Source organism: Ursus americanus, chromosome X (assembly GCF_024610735.1).
Source record: "Ursus americanus isolate L20-20 chromosome X, mUrsAme1.1.p, whole genome shotgun sequence".
Lineage (NCBI taxonomy): Eukaryota > Metazoa > Chordata > Mammalia > Carnivora > Ursidae > Ursus > Ursus americanus.
Window position 1 is genome coordinate 93,309,397 of NC_142164.1, and position 14,877 is coordinate 93,324,273.

The window sequence follows — 14,877 nt, forward strand, 5'->3', positions numbered from 1 at the left end:
TGTGTTTAACTTATTGAAGACCTGTGAGCTGCTTTATACAGATGCTAAGCCGTTTTATATCCCCACAAGCATTGTATGAGGATTTGAATTTCTCCACATCCTCACCAACACTTGTTACTTTCCTTTTTAAAAATTATAGTCATCCTAGTGGGTGTGAAATAGTATTTCACTGTGGCTTTGATTTGTATTTCTCTAATGACTAATGATGTTGAGCATCTTTCTGTGTGCTTGTTGGCCATTTGTATATCTTCTTTGGAGAAATATTTTTCAATCTTTTGTCCTTTTTGTAATTGGGTTATTTGTCTTTTTGTTATAAGGCTGTAGAAGTTCTTTATATGTTCTTTGCTAGATCCCTATCAGATATATGATTTGCAAATATTTTCTTCCATTCTATAGGTTGCCTTTTAACTTTGATAGTGTTCTTTTTCCCCCCCCCTAAAGATTTTATTTACTTATTTTGACAGAGAGCACAAGTGGGATAGGAGCAGAGGGAGAAGCAGACTCAAGTGGCCTGAGGGGCAGAGAGAGAGGGGGAGAAGCAGACTCTCCACCGAGTAGGGAGCCCAATGGAGGACTCGATCCCGAGACTCCAGGATCATGACCTGAGCTGAAGTCAGATGCTTAACTGACTGAGTCACCCAGGCACTCTTGATAGTGTTCTTTAATGCATAAGTTAGAAAAAAATTTTGAGTAGTCCAATTCATTTTTTCTTATTTATTTTGATGTTGTATAAAAAGACAATTACCAACTAAAAGGTCGTAAAGATTTACCCTTGTGTTTTCTTCTGTGGTTACCTCTTATATTTAGGTATTTGACCTGTTTTGAGCTAATTTTTATATATGGTGTAAAGCAAGGGTCCAACTTCATTATTTTGTATGTGGATATCCACTGGCCCCAGCATCATTTCTTGAAGAGACCATTCTTTTTGCATTGAATGGTCTTGGTACTCGTGTTGAAAATCAATTGATCAGGGATAAAGGAATTGGGGCACCTGGGTGGCTCAGTCGTTAAGCATCTGCCTTCGGCTCAGGTCATGATCCCAGGGTCCTGGGATCGAGCCCTGCATCGGGCTCCCTGCTCAGCGGGAAGCCTGCTTCTTCCTCTCCCACTCCCCCTCCTTGTGTTCCCTCTCTCACTGTGTCTCTCTCTGTCAAGTAAATAAAATCTTAAAAAAAAAAAAAAAGATAAAGGAGTTTATTTCTGCACTCTCAATCTTATCCCATCGATCTGTGTGCCTAGCCTTATGTCAGTATACTATACTTCTTTGATTATTGTAGCTTTATGGTTAAGTTCTGAAGACGGGAAGTGGGGAAATCCTTCTGTCTTTGTTTTTTGTTTTTGTTGGTTTTTATTTTATTTTTAAAAAGATTTATTTATTTTAGAGAGAGAGAGCACAAGCAGGAGGGGTAGAGGGAGAAGGACAGAGAATCCCAAGCAGACTTTGCATTGAGTGTGAAGCCTGACCCGGGGTTGGATCTTATGACCCTGAGATCACAACCTGAGCTGAAACCAAGAGTCGGACGCTTAACACACTGTGCCACCTAGGCACCCCTGGTTTTTGGTTTAAAAAATATATATATATATTTTTTACTCTGGTCTCTGGAATTGAATTTTAGGATGGATTTTTCCATTTTTCCAAAAAAGGCATTTGGCATTTTGATAGAGATTGCATTGAATCTCTATATCACTTAGTGGGTATTGCTATTATATCATTATGTCTTCTAATCCATGAACATGGAATGTCTTTTCATTTATTTAGTTATTCTCTAATTTCTTCCAGCAGTGTTTTATAGATTCGTGTACTTGGCTCAGTTTTTGAATTTTGTTTTTACATTCCTCTTTGTTTTTATAAAATCCTAATAAATTACACTATTGGGGTTTTTTAGGGACAAATACATGAAACGGGTATGTCCAACCAAAATTTTAGTACATTATTAATTTTCCTATTTCAGGTACTAGGCAACTATAAGTTATGAAATTAGTGTGCTAAGGCAGAGAAGCCCCATATGGGGGATTACACCCTTTCAGAATGACCTTTGTATTGGGACAGTGCTGGGATAGGGTGGCTGTGGGTTAAATCTGTCTTTTAACATATTATGTTCTATAAAACTGAAATACTGTTCCCCCAAAGCTTTACCCAGCCTTTTTCCTTGACTCAAAGGCCTCCTGCATATTTCCAGGGAACACAAATATGAAGCTTCTTCCCCAATTCACTGATCCTACAGAAGTGAAGTAATTTCTCTATAGTGGCTCACACCTTAGAAAAATAGTTCTAATGAATGGTATACCGCATTGGTGAAATTTATTTATTGATGAGTGTAGGTCCTGATATTGACTTCCCTAATTTGTTATTCAGCTCTCCATTTTATCATAATTAGCAACTTTCACATGCATTTTATTAAACGCCCATCTGTATCCATATTTAAATGGCTGATACAACATACACATCTTATACACATCTGTCTAGTTTTGGAGAAATATTATTTTATAGAAGTGGTGATTTCAACTGAAATACTGATTCCATTCTTAAATGATATGACCTCTCTATTACACAGATAAGGCAGTGATGCGATCCCAGAAATACAGGGATGGAAAAGTTTGTCAGAGGTTCAGCAGAATCTTAAAGACTTCCCAGCTGATAGCCGTGCTGGGGAAGAAAGAAGGCTAAAGTACAGAAGACTAGAAAGAGAATCCTAGAAGTCAAAGCTGAAAATCCACCAGAAGACCTTACGTGACCTCCTGAATGAATTTGGATATGTTGGTGGTGGCACAACTAAAATGTTTTGGAGGAGGGAAAGGCCACGATTTGAGTTACACACTCATAAAATGATTGTTAAAGTGCTGTTTGATGGCAGCTTCACTAGAAGCAAGGAAAAAAAGTTGGAAGTTGTCACCAGAGTTAATGAAAGATTTCCTATCGTGAGCCAAGTATTCATATGTGGTCAAGATCCAGAGAATTTGTCCAAGGTAGAATGGGCAGTGATTGCCACAGGTCTTGGCTTACCTCTGTGGGAGGGAGCTTCACTAGGCAGGTGATCAGTGGAAGATATTCAAGAACTAGAGTATCAGGGAGACAATGGAGTACCTGAAACTTTGGAGTAAAGAGAAATGGCTAAGTTGAGTTAGATCTAGTCAGGTATCCATGTTCAAAGTCCAACCTCATTAGATACTATGGCTCAGGAGAACACCCCATATACAGATGGCAGCCAATAAATGTTTTTGATAAGAAAGACTAAGTGGGACTTGGAAAAATGCTATTTTTTGATTTGAGAATGCCCAAGTTCAGGGTGAGATGAGGCATTTTTAAAAAAGTAATGAAATTTCATATGGTATAAAGAAAAAAGTTTTTACCTGGGAATAATAAGCTGTTATGCTTAATTATTTTCAAAGAGTGGCAACAAGTATCTCAAAGAAGTTATTCTTTTATTCTCAAATCGTCCTGATTGGACTGGTTTGACCTAGTTGTGAAAAGGAAGATTTCTCAGGAAATAGTTGAAACCTAAAGTAAACCAAGAGAAGTTTGAATTATTACTCTGAGTTAGAAGGAGACAGAAGGTGGGATGTGATGGGAATGTAAAGGGGTCTGGGAGGGTGCAAGAAGGTGTTAAACCAAGTCTTTTTTTTTTTTTTAAGATTTTATTTATTTATATGAGAGAGAGAGAGACAGCCAGGGAGAGAGGAAACACAAGCAGGGGGAGTGGGAGAGGAAGAAGCAGACTCCCAGCGGAGGAGCCTGATGTGGGGCTCGATCCCAGAATGCTGGGATCACGCCCTGAGCCGAAGGCAGATGCTTAACGACTGAGCCACCCAGGCGCCCCTAAACCAAGTCTTGATGAGAAAATATGAACTTATGTTCATGGAAAGGAAAGCAGAAATGTTTCTTAGAGTGTTGATAATAATGTTAGACAAGCACTCTCCAATATTAACTGTGCTTCCTACTATTTGGTGATCCTCCTCCATTACCTCAAACTTTTAGCAAAAGTCTGCTACAGGGAACAGTTTGTTTATTATATCTTATGGGGGGAATGAAGGGAAACAGGTGAGGTCCAGCATGGATTACAATAGGGCAAATGGAGAACAGCACTCAGAAAAAGCATTGAAAATGCACAGAAACAGGAAATAGGTACAGAAGATAGGAAGGAAATTGCAGCTCTCCCCACCCCTTCCCAGTGAAGGCAACCCTGGGAGATACTAGGGACACATGGATGGCTCCATGAAAGAAGCATTTGATCCATGCTTTGGTACCTAACAATGGATAAGGAGGGCCTTCTTGTGGAGGGAAGAACCCAAGAAGAGACACAGAGATAGGACTTAGAGTCAGTCTGGCTCTGGCATTGGACATGATAATATGGAAGGAAAGCAGCAAAAAAAGATTATATACACTATCAGGCCTTAAAATTCCAAGCATAAAGAACTGGGAATCCGTTTTGGAAATGGACAAGTAGAACTTTTAATCAGAGGAATGAAATAGAACTATCATTTCAACACACTAATTCAACAGTTTCATGGAGAAATGAAAGGCTAGGCTCATCATTATCACTTGGGGAACAAGTGTGATAGTGTAAATGAGAGGTTATAAAGTTCAGAACCAGGGCTCTAATGAGGGGAATGAAAAAGAAGGAATCATGTGATATATGGAGGTACCATTTTTAATATTTGATGGCTGATTAAATGGTGGTAAGGAATGTGTGTAACAAATTACTCCCAAGACTTACTGACGTAAAGCAATAATATTTATTATCTCTTACAATTCCCAAGGATCAGGAATTTGGGAGTGATTTGGCTGAGGGTGGGATGGGGGATCTGGCTTGGGGTATCTCATGAGGTTATGGGCAGATGTCAGCCAAGGCTACAGCTCTCTGAAGGCTTGAGTGGGGTTGGATTATCCACCTTCAAGGGGATGCATTCACATGGCTGGCAAGCTAGTGCAGGCTGCTTGCAGGGGGCTGGAGTTGATCTCCATGTAAGTTTCTCCCTAAGCCTGCTAGTATATCTTCACATCTTGGTGACTGGCTTCCCCCAGAATGAATAACTGAAGAGCATAAGGCAGATGCTGTAATATCTTTTATAACCTAGCTTCAGTGGCCTCACACTGTTACTTTACGATATCCTACTGGCCACATAGATCAACCTTAATTCAAAGTGGAAGAGGAGTACACAAGGGTGTGGATACCAGGAGGAGAGAATCATTGCGGGACGTCTTGGTGGCTGGCTACCGAAGTGTGGTTTTCTTTGATGGAAGGAAACCTCTACTTCATATCCCCAGATCCTAGTCCCCCACATGACCAATCTGAAAAATGAAAGATGACTTTGAGTGTTTGAGCTTGTATGATTGAGAGAATTGTAGCTCCGCTGCTTTACAGAAGTCGAGATGGAGAAGTGTGTTTGAAAGGGAAGATAAATTTGATTTCTTTTTATATGTTTTCTTTGAGGAGAGAAACACCTAGAAGGATGTATTTATTTGATTTTAAACCCTCAAATCTTAAAGGCTAATTGAAAGAGACAAAGTTCAACACATAACTCTTCTGTATTCAGTTCCTTCCAAGTGCCTGGATTTCATTGTGAATAAGAAGTGGCATGAACCATTGCTTCATTTTAGATGAAACTTTCTGCTTTTTGGCAGCTGCTGTAACACGGAAGGAACTCGAAACATTTTTTCAGGATAGCTGCCTAACAAGTGTGGTTCTCGTGGAGATGTGAGGAGCCTCTGAAGATTTTTAAAGGGGCAAAGTAGAGACGATTTCACTTTCTGTGCTACATTAAAGTTCAGAAATTCCAAAAGAAATCATAATAGACTTGCAGTTTGTAGAGGTGCATTTTCCTTTGCTGTAAACCCAAGTCCCTTATCTCTGCTGTCGTTTGATAATGGTAACGGGTAATACGACTGCATGTACCTCCTATAATCACGCAGAGCCTGACGAATAACACCCTGCCTCAGGACTGTCTTCTTGCCTTGCTTAACCCAGATGGGTGCTATTCTTACACCTTGGACTCGAAGCTTCATTATTCATTCCTTTAATTATTGGAACTGCAGATACCATCCAAAGGCTTCTAAATGTAGGTATGAATGTGTATGTGGTGCAGAGTCTCATCGTTGGCTTGAGCGAAAAGCATCAGGTCTTTGTATTGTCATAGCAGGTATAAAACCTGTTCGTTAATATATAATTTTTGAGAATTGCAAGATAGTTCGCCTTCAACATCTAACCATCAACCATAGAGTAAAACTGCTTCAGACTCTAATTTCCCACCACTCTCCATCCTGGATGAAGTGACATAAATGATTTATTATACTGTAATGTCTATTTGTGTAGGGTGTTCCTTTTATTCATATGAAAATTAAACTCGGCTTTTATAACAAAAGAGTTGTCTAGTTTCCCAAATATTTCTTGAAAGATCCATTTTAGCGCAGGGTTGATTTCATGTTTTTCTCTCAATGATGAGAGCAACAACATTTGATACCTGCCCAATCTGCCACTGGCTACCGTGGGGGGAAATTTTGGGTGACACTAATGAATCATGCACTTGTAGGGGAGCTGAACAGGTGTACAGCTGAGAGGGGAAGCATCTTGGAAATGGTTAATGCAGGAGCTATTTCGTCTGAGAGGTAAAGACACAAAAGCTGCTACTAGCATTAAACAGAGGGCTTCTGTTTTTTGTTGGTATTTTTTCTTTTGATTTTTTTGGTCCATTTGTTTGCAGTCTTTCTATTGCACTGCATTTAAGTATCTAATTTAATAAGGATTAATTAATTCTAAGGAGACTCAAGCCCACATTTAACAATACTAACATTGGGGCCATACAGTTGAGAAAGAATGACTCTTACAAATATACAGTGGTTACTAGTGATAAGAAACAGCCCAAACTGTATACATATTACCCAGGAAATATTTGGGGATCTTCCAATAGTAATTGGAAGACTGAGAAGGAAGTGTTTGGGAAAATATTCCATGACAACTTAGGGTATACTTCCAAATAGGCAGGTTGCTCTGTGGATTCATATGGAGGCTCTTGTCTACCTTTAGCATCTCCCTGAAAATGACAACCAGGTGGATTTCGTCACTTGGATTAATGAACAAAATCTGTGTGTGGTTCAGAGTTGGGGGGGGGTTACCCAGAGAGTACTTTTCCTGGGAACTCTTGTTTTTTTCACATTCAGTGTGAAAATGATGATCTTATGATGTTTACATAGCATAGTATTAGTCATTACTTTATATCGATTTTGATGGCTGTGTGACGTCATCTGAAAATAGGACAGTCAGTGGCACATTGAATGCTTTCCAAAACTGCTGTAAAACAGAAATAACATGAGTTCAAATACATATTGCCGATAAGCTGAGGATCACTCTTAAGTGACCGGACGGCAAACTTTATGTGTTAGCAAGAGAAAAAGAAATTGCTAAATCTTTTTTCCCCCTGTATTAAAATAATGAGTCTTAGATGATAAAGTAACAAGATCCAAGAACTTTTTAATAAAAGAACTTTTAAACTCCCAGTTAAAATGAGGGAACATTTAACGAAAGCAACAAGTTATCCCAGTTATATAAAAATATCTTCCTGGTAGTTTCAGAGACACTTCCTACCATTCAACAAAGAAGGAACTTGGATAATTATCTCAAGAAAATGATGCCTCATCGGAAATTTGAAGTTCAATGTAGTTCATCTAAGACATTTTATCTTTGGGCCACTAAAATAGAAGACATTTTATTAAATGCTACCAAACCTCAGGCAGATGCCTTAAAAGAGAGGACTTTTAAAAAATGAGTAATTCTTAGGGCTCCTGGGTGGCTCAGTGGGTTAAGCAGCTGACTCTTGGTTTTGCTGCAGTTCATGATCTCAGGGCCCTGGGATTGAGCCCCAAGTCAAGGTCCATGCTCAGCGGGAAGTCTGCTTGAGGATTCTTTTTCTCCCGTTGCCCCTCCCCCGGCTCATGCACGATCTTTCTTTCCTGCTCTCTCTCGCAAATAAATAAATGTTAAAAAAAAAAAATTAAAAATGAATAATTCCTAAATTAGCAAGTTGATATCCTCTTCGTAACCACCACTGACACTGAAAGTTATCTAGTGATAAGAAATGGCACATTTAGTCAGAAAATAGTTAACCTGTAATTCTAATTACGCAACGATAATGAAAACGGATTGTTTCCAGAAACCAGGTGTGAAAGCTGTATTTGGACAATGAAAATGTATTTCTGAAGCTATATATTGCAAATATAAGCAAAATTACTAGCACTATTTCTGTTTATATAAGATGTAAATATCATTTTAACAGGTCTCTATTCACAAGATTCATTTTTCATCTAAATGTGAAATAAAATACTGGAAAGGCGTAACTTCTTAAAATATTTCAGTCAAACATTCTTGGGCACTTCTAATGATGTTTTGACTCTATCTGTGGGACTGGAGGGGACCTGAAATCCTATCTCCCCTCTTTGTGGGGAGATGGGAAAGGAATTCCAACATTGCCGCTGTTGAACCAAGAGCTTCACAGCATGACATTTGGTTTTCTTGCCATGTAAATTACCATAACCCCAACTTCCAGAGTCTGAATTATTTCTTTCAATTTAGTGTCTGAGTTTTGGTATAATTGCCCAAGAAACTTCAAAATAAAATTGCAAATTTTTACTTATAGAAGTATTTTTTTTCTGGAATATTATTGAGATACTTAGTTTGGTTTGATTGCTTGATCTATGCTGGGAGTTAACGAAAGGGAGCTCTGTCATTAGATGGATACCAACTCTTCACTAGTGGGAAATGCACCATGCTTTGAGGGATTTTTCCCCCCTATCCTGTTCTGTCTTCTTCTCTGGTCCAGTCCCTGCTGTGGCCCCTGATGCTGACTGCAGGATGGCTGGTTGGGGTGAATGGTACAGTCTGTGGCAATGGAGACAGAACAAACGAACTGGCCCCTTTGGGGATAGAATCAGTGGTAGTTTACTTATTAGTGGATGAAGTGAGCCAGACACAGTGCCGCAGAAATGAGTGTATAAAGTTCTCTTTATTAATGTCCTAACATGGGAGCAAATCAGATAAAGGGTGGGGGGAGATAATCCCAGAAATAAGGAATTAGCTATACAGGTAGAGATATCATTTGACATCATTTTATCTTCTAGGAAACATGTTGGATATTGTATTTATTTCAGACTTTCAGAGCTATGCTATTTCTTTGATGCATAATCTAAACTTACCTTTTGGGGAAAAAAACCCATTATCCTTTAATTATATAAGAATTCTTTTTATTAGACAAGGCAAGAAACAACAATTGTTGGAGAGGATGTGGAGAAAGGGGATCCCTCCTACATTGTTGGTGGGAATGCAAGTTGGTACAGCCACTCTGGAAAACAGTGTGGAGGTCCCTTAAAAAGTTAAAAATTGAGCTACCCTATGATCCAGCCATTGCACTACTGGGTATTTACCCCAAAGATACAGACGTAGTGAAGAGAAGGGCCATATGCACCCCAATGTTCATAGCAGCAATGTCCACAATAGCTAAATTGTGGAAGGAGCCGAGATGCCCTTCAACAGATGACTGGATTAAGAAGTTGTGGTCCATATATACAATGGAATATTACTCAGCTATCAGAAAGAACGAGTTCTCAACATTTGCTACAACATGGACAGCACTGGAGGAGATAATGCTAAGTGAAATAAGTCAAGCAGAGAAAGACAACTATCATATGATTTCTCTCATCTATGGAACATAAGAACTAGGATGATCGGTAGGGGAAGAAAGGGATAAAGAAAGGGGGGGTAATCAGAAGGGGGAATGAAACATGAGAGACTATGGACTATGAGAAACAAACTGAGGACTTCAGAGGGGAGGGGGGTGGGGGAATGGGATAGACCGGTGATGGGTAGTAAGGAGGGCACGTATTGCATGGTGCACTGGGTGTTATACACAACTAATGAATCATCGAGCCTTACATCGGCAACCGGGGATGTACTGTATGGTGACTAACATAATATAATAAAAAATCATTTAAAAAAAAAAAAAAGAATTCTTTTTATGTAAGCTGGTAATACACAGAATAAGTATACGGCACTCAAACAGAACATCTGTAGAAATAATGCCAGTTAAAGCTATTGAGTTCTTAGCTTATGCTTTCTTCTCTTCATCTTTTACTCCTCTGTCGTAGAATAAGTCAATCTTTGGTGCTTCTTTAACTCATGGTAGGTTTCTATAAACAGGAAACACAACAAACTTCTTGGCTTTTATTTTTCTGAAAACTAAGCTTCTTGAAAAGAGGGAAGATGATAATTTTGGAAGTAGCAGAAGGAGATGCTAAAGGAAATTGAGGTTGATAAGTTGTCTGAGTAGTGGGACTTAGTAACTGCAGTTTGGGTTCTCTCGAAGGAAAATGACTATGTGGTATAAATAGGGAGGCTGATCCCTGTGTCCTGACCATAGCTTTTATCAAGTGTCATGCTTCCTAAGTGCTAGACAAAGCAAAGCTGTACAACAACAGAGGCCATGCTGACTTGGACTATGGGCATCTCAGAGTGGACCAGTAAACAGAGACTTTCCTAATTGTCCTTCTGGAGACTTCATACAATGCTGCGTTGGAAGCAGCCATGGAGTGGGTAAGGTTTTAGGGATTCCCCGTATTGACTGAGACTGAATTTACAGTCCACACTGTAGGATGTGGAATGGAAGTTAGATTTAATGTGAGTTCGAAGAAGATAAGGACGTTGTCGACCAAAGTTTGTGGAATGAGAACCATGTATGCTGTGGAAGTTTACCTTAGTCTTACTGTGGTTAGAGTATGTATATACTCTTAACTGTTTATCTTTTTTAAATTGAAGTGTAATTAACATACAGTATTATATTGATTTCAGGTGTATAATATAATGAATCAAAAGTTCTGTACATTATTCAGTGCTCATCAAGATAAATGTACTCTTGATCTTCTTTATTTCTCCTCTCCACCCACCAACCTCCCCTGGCAACCAACAGTTCTCTGTATTTAAGAATCAGGATTTTTGTTTCTCTTTTTCTTTGTTTTGTTTCTTAAATTCCACAAATGAGTGAAATCATATGGTATTCATCTTTCTCTGACTTATTTCACTAGCACTATAATCTCTAGGTCTATCCATGTTGTTGAAAATGGCAAGATTTCATTCTTTTATATGGCAAAGTAATATTTCATTGTATGTTTTATAATACACACACACACACACACACACACACACACACACACACACACACCACAGTTTCTTTATCCATTCATCTGTGCGTGGATACTTGGGTTGTTTCCATATCTTGGCTATTGTAAATAATGCTGCAACAAACACAGGGGTGCATATATCTTTTCGAATTGATATTTTTGCTTTCTTTGGGTAAGTATCCAGTAATGGAATTACTGGATCATGTGATAATTCTCTTTTTAATTTTTTTGAGGAAACTCCATACAGTTTTCCACAGTGGCTGCACCAGTTTGCATTCCCACCAACAGTGCATTAAGGCCTCTTTTTCTCCACATCCTCGTCAACTCTTGTTATTTTTTAGGTTTTTGGTTTTAGCTATTTGGATAAGTATAAAGTGATATCTCACTGTGGTTTTGATTTGCATTTCCCTGATGATGAGTGATGTTGAGCATCTTTTCATGTGTCTGTTGGCCATTTGTATGTCTTCTTTGGAAAAATGTCTATTCAGGTCCTCTGCCCACTTTCAGTTGGGATTGTTTGTTTTTTTTCTGGTGTCGGTTTGTGTAAGTTCTTTATATATTTTGGATATTAACCCCTTATCAGATATATCCTTGGCAAATACCTTCTCCCATTCAGTAAGTTGCCTTTCTGTTTTGTTGATGGTTTCCTTTGCTGTGCAAAGCTTTTTATTTTGGTGTAGTCCCAATAGTTCAATTTTGCTTTTATTTCTTTTGCCTTAGGAGACATATCTAGAAAAATTTTTCTACAGATGATATCAACAGAATTATTGCCTGTGTTTTTTTCTAGGAGTTTTATAGTTTCAGGTTTCACATTTAAGTCTTTAATTCATTTTAAGTTTATTTTTGTGTATGGTGTAAGAAAGTGGTCCAGTTTCATTCTTTTGCATGTAGCTGTCCAGTTTTCCCAACCCCATCTGTTGAAGAGGCTGTCTTTCCCCATTGCCTATTCTTGCCTCCTTTGTCGTAGATTAATTGACCATGTAAGCATGCGTTTATTTCTGGGCTCTATTCTGTTCCATTTATCTATCTGTCTGTTTTTGTGCCAGTACTATACTATTTTGATTGCTACAGCTTTGTAGTATATCTTGAAATCTGGGATTATGTTATTTTCAGCTTTGTTCTTCATTTTGTGTGTTATTTTAAGCTTTTTTTCCAAATGGAAGACATTTTATTTCTGCAGAAAAAGAAGTATTTGGAGTAAATTATATTGGCATATTCATATAAAGTATCAATGCATTGATGTAATAACCCATCAATTAAGTGGAATTTACAGTGCTTTCTTTCTCACAAAGTATTTATCAATCTAACCATTTAGATTAATGTTAAGAGATTGAACATAAAATTCTCTACCTTCTTCCTATATTTCGATATTGATTTCTAGAAAAGCTGTCTAGCTGTTGGAAAACTAATGAATACTTTCTGCACTTCCTTAAATTATACCTGAATTCACTCTGGAAAGCCTATTTGAATAGTTAAGCTCTCCCCACACCCTGCTTTTAAAAATACTTCAAGGCCCACCAGAGTTTGTCTAAATAGCAATTACAATATTTTAAATAACTGGTAACCCATATACTAAAAATGCAATCTGGGTGAAAGTTGCCCCAGTGTCCCTTTGTTTAATTTGTTCTAAAATGTAAGGTTTATAGGAAACTGAATTTTTGTACAGATTTTGCTTTGTGACTCTGAAGAGTGTTCATTTGGATGATTTTCAGTTTTCCGCGATTATAAATAGCGCTCTGTTCATTTCTGTCTTTTCCTTTTTGAACAGATTCTTGAAAGTCAACTCACTGGTTAGGATTTTTTTCAGACACTTGATATAAATCAGCAAATTGTTTTTATCAATCTCTTACATTCCTACGACAGTGCCTCAAAATGTCTTTCTTGCTGTACTCTCACCGGCATTCATGTGAGCATTTTACAAATTATTTGGTAATTTAATAGAAGAAAACTGGAGTCTCATTGATCTTTAATATACATATCTTTGATCAATAGCAAGATTCAATGGTTTTTTAAATTAGTCACTGCATATTCTTTTAGGTTGCTTTCCTGTTTTTAATCATTTTTAAATTAGGGGACTTAGTGTTTCTTATTTCTTACAGTTTTATATAACTAAATACATTTACATAGTTTTATATAATAAAGGTGTTAAAAGTTTGCTATACTTTGTGAAAATGTATCCTTGTTGGTTCATTACATTTTAGTGTACTTCATGATGTTTTAACATTTACTATGTTCTTTTCTCGTGTTGAAAATTGATAATACAGGCTCTGAGTCACTGTGACTTGAAGGATGCATAGGAACTTTTCAGGTGAAAAAGGAGAAAGAAAATTTCAGACCCTGAGGAAAGCAACGAGGAGTTGAACCTACTTAAGGAAGTGATAGAGGTGAGTGTTGCTGAAACACAACTCGGGGGAAGAGAGGTAGGTCAAATGGCGAGATACCAATTTTCTGGAAGACTTTTAACCAAAAGTTCAGTTTCCCAAATTTACTATGCTAAAAATGGCTTTTCTTTACTAAAATTTCATGCATTTTTTCCCAACTGGGATACTTTTATTCTCTTTTTACAATTTCTGAAGGCTTTTAGTTTGCAAATTTCTTTTCTCCTCACAGCATTTGAAGTAGTGTTCATGCTGTCAAGAGTAAGGCTCATAGTTACTTTAGTGCACTTACTGATGTCATTAATAGAAAACGATGTTTCAATATATAAAATTAGAATTTCATCTGGGAACTTTCCACTTTATACTATTTTCTCATTTTTTTTTTACTGTGGTAAAATTGCACATAATGTAATATTAACTGTCTTGACCATTTGTAAGTGTACAGTTTGGTAGTATTAAATACATTTGTACTGTTATGCAGCTATCATTACCATCCATCTCCAAAAGTCTTTTATCTTGTAAAACTGAAACTCTGTACCCAGTAAACAACAATTTCCTATAACCCCTACCCTCAGTCCCTGGCAACCACTACTTTACTTTCTTTTATTGTTTTTTATTTCCCATTTTCCCCCATGCCCTAGCCTCAGCTTCTGGTAACCAATATTCTACTCTGTCACTATGAGTTTAGCATTTATTATTATTATTTTTTTAGATTCCACATATTAGTTGTATCGTACAATAGTTCTCATCTTTCTCTGGCTTATTTCACTTAGCATAGTGTCCCTAGGTTTATTCATATTGTCACAAGTGGCAGGATTTCCTTCCTTTTCATGGCCGAAGAATATTCCTTCAGTATATAAAACATGTTTTCTTTCTCTCTCCCTCCGTTGATGGACATTTAAGTTGTTTCCATACATTGGTTATTGTGACTAATGGTGCCACGAGTATGGGAGTACAGATATCTCTTTGACATAGTGATTTTATTTCCTTTGGATATATACCCAGAAGTGAGGTTGCTGGATATATGGTAGTTCTCGTTTTAATTTTTTGAGGAACCTCCACACTCTTTTACATAGTGAATGTATCAATTTACATTCTCAGCAAGAGTACAGAAGGGGTCCCTTTCCTCCACATCCTCACCAACACTTGTTATCTCTTGTATTTTTGGTGATAGCTATTCTGAGAGGTGTTAAGGTGATATCTCATTGTGGTTTTGATTTGCATATCCTTGGTGGGTAATAAAGTTGAGCACCTTTTCGTATACTTGTTGGCTATTTGTATGTCTTTGGGAAGATGTATTCAAGTCCTTTGCCCATTTTCTAATCAGGTTATTATGGA

At 37.6% G+C, this 14,877-nt stretch overlaps 1 long non-coding RNA gene across 1 annotated transcript in view; it reads left to right on the plus strand.

Moving 5' to 3' along the window:
- The window catches only part of LOC123803768 (uncharacterized), a 170,572-nt gene that overhangs the window by 58,103 nt on the left and 97,592 nt on the right, over window positions 1–14,877 (plus strand). Inside the window, exon 6 of the long non-coding RNA XR_015723264.1 lies at window positions 13,426–13,545. This is a non-coding gene — a long non-coding RNA (uncharacterized LOC123803768). The remainder of the gene's footprint in view (window positions 1–13,425; window positions 13,546–14,877) is intronic.